We start from the raw sequence: 9,067 nt of genomic DNA, 5'->3' as shown, positions 1-9,067 counted from the left end.
ATTGCTTCTTAAGGAACGTGATAAGCTAATATTGGATGCAAGTCAATTGAAATATTTCTTTTAATATTCTAAAGAATTCTGAAGATTGACATCATAAATAACACTCTTCTGGAGCTGGCTGGAGTAATAGAAGAGAATGGATTTTGTAGTCACACAGACCTGGATTTTAACCTTGCTCTGACCTCTACAAGTTCCATAACCTTGAGTAACTTAGCTTTCTACGTTCAGGTTTCCTGTTCCATACAACACACAAGGCAAGACTATCCCATTGGGTTGTTAGGAGGGTGATGGGAGAAATCATATATAAAGGACAAAATGGAGCTTAGTCTTTCACAAAGTAGTTACACCAGATTTCTTTTCGAGGGCAGATGGAAGACTGGTGGAAAGTTTAGCAGCTAGCAGTCAGCCAGCCCAATTTCAGAAGATTCAGAAATCTAGGCTTCAATGAATAACCCAGCATGCCAGAAAAATGTCAGAATTTTGGATTCTAGCCAACTGTGTTATTTTGGCAGTCATCCATGTCGCTTTTTTATTAAGGGCCTTGAGACCAAGAGTCAGAAATAAAGGAAAAGCATAGTACTAGTTGAGAGGCTTACATAGGCTTAAAGAAGCAGCTAACCAAATGGAAGTGGCGTGAGCGTTACTAACCCAGCTCCAAGGGCAGAGGGTTGAAATCTACATCTGGTGGGCCTTCCTCTGCAGACTTTGGATTTCCGATCAGATATTTTAATGGTAAATAATACTTCTCCTGAATATTTAAATATCTTCCAGGATGAGATTCGGGAAACATTTTGCATTCCTTTTTGGCTCAGGACTTTGAGCAACCTTCTTCTGGAGCGTAGAGGCATTATTCTCCTTTTCCTCTTGGTTACATAGGATTCAGGCTTTTCAGACACTAAAATGTCAGGAGCCCACAAGCAGAGAATATAGATGCAAATGAGATCCCTGAAGAAAAACGTCAAAAGTTCTCATCACATGACTGTTGTGGAAGACTCTCTGTAAGATGTGCACTGTCATGATGATAGGGAGCAGAGACTGAGTTGAGAAGGGACTGGAGAAGACACTATAGCACGGAAAAGGACTGAGCACATATAAACTACGGAGAAAAGCATGCTTCCTTGATCTAGTCTTGGATCACAGCCTGCTTACAGGGTACTGACAGACATTACGGAATCAACAAATAGCGAAAGATTCTGTGAGCCTGACTGCGTACTTTTGTCTCTACGTTATTTGAGCTATAAGGTCAAATTTGAGAGTGGGAGTCAGGTGTGGAAATTGTCCTGGTAGTTAACATCTGGAGATACGTTGAAAACAGTTGGGGAGACACTGATATCTTAAACATAGAACAACTTTCTTGATAAACCTAAACGTCAATTTCACAGATTTGAATATTTACGTAGCAGCAATTGTGCACTCAGCGTTTTGATGCTGTTTTTGTAGGACATGCAAAGGAGGTAGGATATTAACCCTAAATTACAGGAAATAATATCAGCTATCAAGTACAAGTTGAATTTTTATTGTTTATTGATGAATCCTTTTAAAATTCTTTGTAAGAAGTTGGGAATCAGGCTTAGGAACCTGTACTAAGTGCCAGTTTTTCAAAGAATTCTTTTTTTCGTAGTAATAATTACTGAGATTATAGCATCATTGATAATACCAGTATAATACATTAAAACATGTGTTCATTGCATCATAGGATATTTCCTCAGTCTTTTATATACTAAGTTCATGACTTTTGCCAAACCTCAACTCACTCGTATTAGTTTTTACTTATTTAAAATGTCAATTTTCTTTTTGTTTAAATTAGTTTATTTGAAAAAGAAATGGGAAATCGAAAACAAATATTGCTTGTCATAAATAGAGACTAATTGTAAAAATAAGTGCAAATAAAACAAAATAATGTAATTAAGTTCTAGGTAAATGATGTTGCCTGCTGAAAGGAGGCCTGTGGCCTGCCCTCCCTTTGTTTAACCAGGAGATTACCAAGTGCTAGAAAGGTGTGAAATCATGCTAGCACCAAACAGAGATTTTATTCTTTACATAATTAGGAGGATTAAAAAATAATTGAAATGACTTTCTTACTATGTGATTTAATGTTATATAATACATGTCCACCAGCCACGTAAAATCATCTTCCACACTTTGGAATTCACTACCTTGAGACTCCAAGGTCAAGTTTATGTACTTTGTTTCATTTACTCTTACAAGAACCTTATGAGGTTGGCAGTAACAGCATATTCATTTGTTAACCCAATTTTACAGATGTGTAAGCAAAGGCACAAAAAGGTTAAAAGACCTCCCTGTGTTCAGTCAGTGTTAGATACAGACACAAATCCAGATTTCTGAGAAACAAAGCCCTTTTCCACTGTACAATCATTGTATTATATTATTATTATACACTTTTATTATATATTATACAACTATTATTTCAAGATCTTCCCCCCCAGCTTTATTGAGATATAAGTGACTTATAACATTTTGTAAGTTTAAAGTGTACACTGTGTTGATTTGATACACTTGTATTCTATTGCAAAAGGATTTCCACTGTAACCTTAGCTAATGTCTGCATCATGTCACATAATTGCCATTTCTTTTTTATGGTGAGAACATTTAAGATTTTCTCTCTTAGCAACTTTCAAATGCTTAATACAGTATTGTTAAGTATATTCACCATGCTGTATGTTAAATCCCCAGAAATTAATCATCTTATAACTAGAAGTTTGAGCTCTCTGACCACATCTCTGCATTTCACCCACCCCCTAGGCCCTGGCAACCACCATTTTACTCTCTGTTCAGTGAGTTTGGCTTTCTAAGATTCCACATATAAGTGGTACAGTACAGTATTTGTCTTTCTCTGTCTGACATTTCACTAAGCTCTTTTATTATTAAATATTTCAAATAAGTAACAATAGAAAATATCAAATTTTTTTCATTAAGAAACAGGAAACTGATTTTCCTCATTTTAATACCCTGATAATAGGCATTTTATCAACTAGAGAGATATTCAGTGTCTGCTGGTGATTTGTTTCAAGAAGAATCTAGATTGGTAAGTAAATTTTATTCATCTGCATTTGTATATAGCGTAATAGATATACAGAGAAGGAAGAGATTTGACCTGGGTGACAGTATAGAAAATATACTGGACTCTCCAATGACTTCAGATTTAAAGCAATGGAAACAAGGGCTCCTAATGTTGAAAAATTAAGGTGATAACAGAGAGGAAGCAAAGATCTGGAGATCAGATTCAGAAAGGCTAAGGTTCAAAATGGGTTGCAATTTATGATGAAACAAAGGACGACCAAAAGATTTTAGTTACATTTAGGACAAGAATAAGACCATCAAAAGAACAGGCTCAGGAGTAGGGGGGTATTTCATAATTAGGACATAAAGCTGATGGCTGACACAGAACAATAGAATTCTTTAATTCCTACTTTGTCTTTTCAGTGAAAAAAACTGATTTCTGCACTAAACTGTGCAGAATAAATATTGCTAAGGAAAAAGAGAAGATGAAGATGGGATAAAATAGTATTAAGAGATAACCTTGCTCCTAAAAATGAGTTCAAGATTCCTGCTATGGGCAAACCAAACTCCAGAATGCAATATCCTAGAGTGCAGATGAGGATAGTGATATGTGAAGAAATTTGAAGGATAAAAGGGAAAAGGACAGATAGGAAAATGCAAACGTAGATTCACATTTTAAAAAGAGGAACAAAAAACCCAGAGTATACTCTGCCATTCCAGATTACTGAGCTTTAAATTAACGTTGAGAAAGGTTCTAGAATGAATTATTAAAAATATGATTCATAAAATCCTAGAAGAGGATCCAGTAAGATTCACTCTGATCAATTTATGACAGAATAACATCACTTATTAGCAAAAAACATTGCCTGTTGTATATCTGATATTCCACAGGCACGTTGGAATTTCTTTCATAAAGTTTCTAGCAAAAGGATGGAGGAGAATGGATTTAACGCAATGATAAATACCCCATTGCAAGATGGTTCATGTGTTTGAACAAGGGCTGTTTAACAGAATGATGTCATGTAAAGAAGAGGTTCTTAATGTTGCTTCCCAGGATTCTGCCATGTTTAATATCTCTTGTAGGGCAGTTCTGCTGGTGATGAATTCCCTCAGTTTTTGTTTGTCTGAGAAAAGTCTTCATTTTTCCTTCACTTTTGAAGGATAATTTCAAAAGATATAAAATTCTAGGTTGGTGGAGTTTTCTTTCAACAATCTAAATATTTCACTCTACTCTCTTGCTTGCATGGTTTCTGATGAAAAGTCAGCTGTAATTCATATTCTTGATCCTCTGATAAGGTGTTTTTCCCTCCCTCTGTCTTCTTTCATGATTTTCTCTTTTTGTGTTTGATTTCTGCAGTTTGAATATGATATAACTAGGTTTTTGTTTTGTTTTTATTATTAATCCTGCTTGGTATTCTCCGATCTTCCAGGATCTGTGGTTTGGTATCTGTCATTAATTTTGAAAAGTCGTTGGCCATTATTACTTCTGCTTCTTTCGACTTTTTCTCCTGACAGTCCAATGACTTTTGAAACTGTCCTACAGTTCTTAAATGTTATGTTATTTTTTTTCCTCATTATTTTTTCTCTTTGCATTTCAGTTTGGGAAGTTGCTATGGGCCTATTTTTAAGCTCGCTGACTCTTTCCTCAGCTATGTTGAGTCTGCTGATGAGCTTACCAAAGGCATTCTTTATTTCTACTAGCGTTTTTTTCTTTATTTTGAGCATTTCCTTTTGATTCCTTTTTAGAGTTTCTGTTTCTCCACTAGTGTCACTCATCTGTTCTTGCATATTGCTTTTTTCGTTAAAAAAGACTTTAACATATTAATTATAGATATTATGTTATAAAATCCTTGTCTGATCATTTCAATATCTCTGTCATATCTGAGTCTGGTTCTGATGGTTGCTTTGTCTCTTCAGACTGTGTTTCTTGTTTCCCTTTTGGAGTGGTTTGTAATTTTGGGGGAAAGTCAGAGAGCCAAATAGGTAATCGGTCTTTAGTATTAGGATTTATGTTAATCTGGCCAGCAGAGGGGCTGTTTTTAATGTTCACTATAGCTTTAGGTGCCAGAGGCTTCAAATTCTTCTTTAATTTGTCTTCTCTCATGACTTTGGGCTCCCTACGTACTTTCCCTCTGAGAGAGTCTGTATCTGGCAACTCTTTCAGCTGTAATACACTGTTATTGTACTGGAGCCCCATTGCGGTGGTGGGAAGGGGTGTGTTTTGGGGAAGCATTCAATAGTTTTATGATTAAATCTCAGCCTTTTTTTGGGCCTATGTCTCTGGGCTGTTACCTTTACAACTGTTTCTCCAGTGGCATAGATTTTTAATTTCTCCCTTAGGCGCAGGCAGGCTAGAGGGGGCTAGAGTGGGAGGAAGCCCTCCTCCAGGTGGAATAAGGCTCAAGAAAAGTCTTTCCCTCTGGAGAGTAGGGCTCTGTTACAGAGAAGACTCAGGGGGATATTTCACAATGATATTCTTCCCCATTTCCTACTGGGACCAGTAGGGGATCTTTTTGAGATCTTCACCATGAGAACCTGGCTGGTTCCTGGAGGTAAAGCTCACACATGTGTAGGGGCACATTTAAGACTGTGATCTCTAGGCAGTTCTCCTCTCACACTAGTCCTCACTCAGCCTCTAGCAATTTGTCAAAATTACTGCGTAAGTGTTCCTAACAGTTTATGGTTTCAGCACCTTTTGGTCTATGTAAAATTATATCAACAAGTGTCTCTCTGGATAGACCTGTCTCTCCAGATTTAGGAGCAATCTTTTGCCCTGAAACCTCAGTTCTCTGACGGATCCAAGAAATGGTTTTGATTTTCAGTTTATGCAGATTTTTCATTTGTAAGACTGGAAGTGATGACTTGCAGCCTCATTTACGTATTGGAGCTGAAACTGGCAGTCCTCAGTTTTTCTATGACTAAGATTTATAATTCTTCTAGGTGAAGATGTAGAGAATATGGTCAGCCAGTCTGAGGATGAATTAAACCAAGAGGAATAGTGACTACTTAGGATGGCAGATTTGTGATACTGACAAGCTGGAACACTAGCATGAATTTAACCCAAGGTAATATAAGAGGGATAAGGTTAAGTTCCTGCCCTTGGGTTCCAAACACATTTTTCAAGGATAGGAGAGGGGAGCTGATCTTTAACAATGACATCCATGAAAAAGCCTGCAGCTTTCATCATCATTTAGATTACCATGAGTCAACAGTGAGGATCAGCTTCCAAAATAATTAAAGCATCAGTTCACCAAAGTGCTTATGGCTACTAGACAAAGACAGATCAAACTTTCAATATGTTGGATTAAACCACTTTCTTTATTGAAGAAATTTTGGAATCTTTAATGTGATCAAGTTCATCATGATTTCCATGAAAATAAAGAACTTGTAGCATTTCCCAAATTTATTTGACCATCAATCTGTTTTTGAATCCTGGCTTAGGCATTTAATAGTTGTGAAACACTAGGAAGATATGTGACCTCTGAGGATCTCAGTTTTCTCACTTATAGGATAAGAATAATGATTACTGTTTCACAATGATGCTATGACAATTAAATGAGAATAATGTTTGGAAACACTTGCCATCGTGCTGAGCACATAAGAAGTGTTAAGTAAATGTTGGATTTTTTTTTAAGTTTTTTTGTTTTTTTTTTTCCTATTTCTGGGCATGACCTTCAAAAAGATACTTAAGAATGGGTCATATTTAAAACATTTAGCGACTAATATGATTTGGTCATTTACCAATTAACAAGGCATTGGTCTGGGAACAACCCTTGATTATTGGTTACAGAGATGTCAGGAGGGTCCCAGGAGATGGGCAAGGGCAGTGGTGGACACTCACGGAGGGACTTAGAACCATGGACTTTAATCGATTATAATGAAACTATTTCCATATTTTAATACACAGTGTGTCTATACTAGTACGGATTTGCCTTCATCAGCTCTATACGTAGGCAAATGAGAATATGTTCAGAAAAGGAGATTTAACAGCTTAAAGGTACTCCATACAATGTTATATGAGGAATAACTAAAGAAACCCGAGAAGTTTATTCCAGAAAAGGGAAGACTTGGGGAAAAGGGCGGGCATGAAGGCTGTCTGCAAATATGTGAGGGATTGTCAGGTGGGAGACAGATGAGACTTGTTCTGTGTGGCTCTAAACAGTTCAATCAAGAACAACTAACGTGTGAAAGCTTTAGGGCGTGAAAGTTCAGCTCCACACAAGAGTAAGTCTTCAGAACTCGGAGCAGTTGAAAGCATGGCTGCCTCCATAAAATGCTGAAGTCTCCATTAGAGATGCTCAAAAAGAGAATAGTCACATGCCTGGAGGGGCTGTTGTAGAGAAGGTTCCACTATTGGGCAGTAAGTTTCATAGAGTCAACTCAAAGATCCCTTCATCCCTGAGCATCTTTGATTCCATGACCAAGAGGCAGGACTTCTCAGTGGTAATTCTGCCATTTCTGTGAACAGCTTATATACGTGATGTCAAGATTATTCCCCCTCTTTAGCCCCGAAAATAAAGTGAGAGCAGATAACTACATCAGTCAGCCAGCAAGATAAGCTGCTGGTAAGTTAGGCTCTGAGCCAAGAACTTCTTTGCCCATGAGGGCTACCAGCCCAAAGAGAGACAAGTAGGAGCAGTTCACTATCATGGACATGTCCAGAACAACTTAAACCTAACTGGGGTCAGCTTATTTTTTAAGTGTGTTTTAATGTTCCAATTTTCCTTAATTCAAGACATATACAACATATGTTACATATTAATGCCAGTTAATTTGGTGAACAAGGAACCAAAGGAAGATAAGAAAGATTCAGAGACATACAGGGGAAGGATGAGAGAGAGCTAGAGAAAAGGAGAGTAATTGGCAGAAGGGTGTTCTCTTTTGTTTGCCCAGCACCTTTGCCTCTCTCATACCTTAACTTCTGCTTCATAAAACTTTCTACTTCTATAAGGTTTGAGTTTTTCATCTATAAAAAGAGGGGTTTGGGTAAGATACTTCATTTATTCATTCAACAAACATTTATGCAGTGCATACATGGCGGCAGGTGCTGTGCTAGTTCTCTATGTGTGATGCAAAGACACAGGTCCTTGCTCACTCTCAGGGTCTTGAAGCCCATGTCAAATCAGTGACAAGATGTCTGTGATCCTGGGTTGCCAGGCATTGCCTTTCAAAAACTCATTACTGGACTCAGCCTGAAATGATTTTCTTCAATTGCATCAGATGAATGACTGGTTGTGAAAGACTGTGAATGCTGGAATGCTCCGTCTATACGCATATTGTTATTATCCAAAAGCCTGAGCACAAAGAGCATGAGGGGTTCAAATTGAGGAGGGAACCAAATCACTCTTGAATTGCCACCAATTTCCCCTCAAGGATGACAATGAGTTCTGATCCCTGTCTTTCTCTTACTCTCTTTCTTCTTCTCCCTCGGGATTTTGGATGTCAGAAGTGGCAAGCTGTTCCTAAAATTGGTTGCAAAAGCCAGCCCTAGGCATGAATTTTATTCACGGCCACAGACTCTCATGAGAACATAGCCTGGGAGACACTCCCCATTAAATCACGTCTCTTACTGTAGATGATGAAAACCAGGTATAACCGTTAGGCTTTTAGATGTACATTAGCTCTTTCCTTCAAACCCTGCTTTTTATAGAGGTTGCCCAGGACTCCTTCATCCCTTCAGTCTCTCTGAACCTTGACTTTTAGTAAGGATGGGTTGGTTTTATCAGGCAGTTCATTTTTTGAATAAGAAATGAGAGCACGTGTAAAGATTTTTGCCAGTCAATCCATGACTGCCAGACTAAAGAATGTTAACAATGGGAACTCAACATGGGGATATCCCAATATTGGGGTATATCTTTTTTTAAGAAAAGGTAATTATTATTTACACCACTGCAATAGTACAGTAAGAATAATATGCACAAAGGTTCAGATTCCTTTCAAATACAAGAACTGTGTAAAGCAATGCTGTCAACACAAAACAGTGGTCACATGTCATATACACAGATGGAAGCATTGCAAGTAATTAAAAAAAATTTACAGTTAGATA

The sequence above is a fragment of the Equus caballus genome, chromosome 18, assembly GCF_041296265.1.
Source record: "Equus caballus isolate H_3958 breed thoroughbred chromosome 18, TB-T2T, whole genome shotgun sequence".
NCBI lineage: Eukaryota > Metazoa > Chordata > Mammalia > Perissodactyla > Equidae > Equus > Equus caballus.
This window is presented reverse-complemented; position numbering follows the sequence as displayed.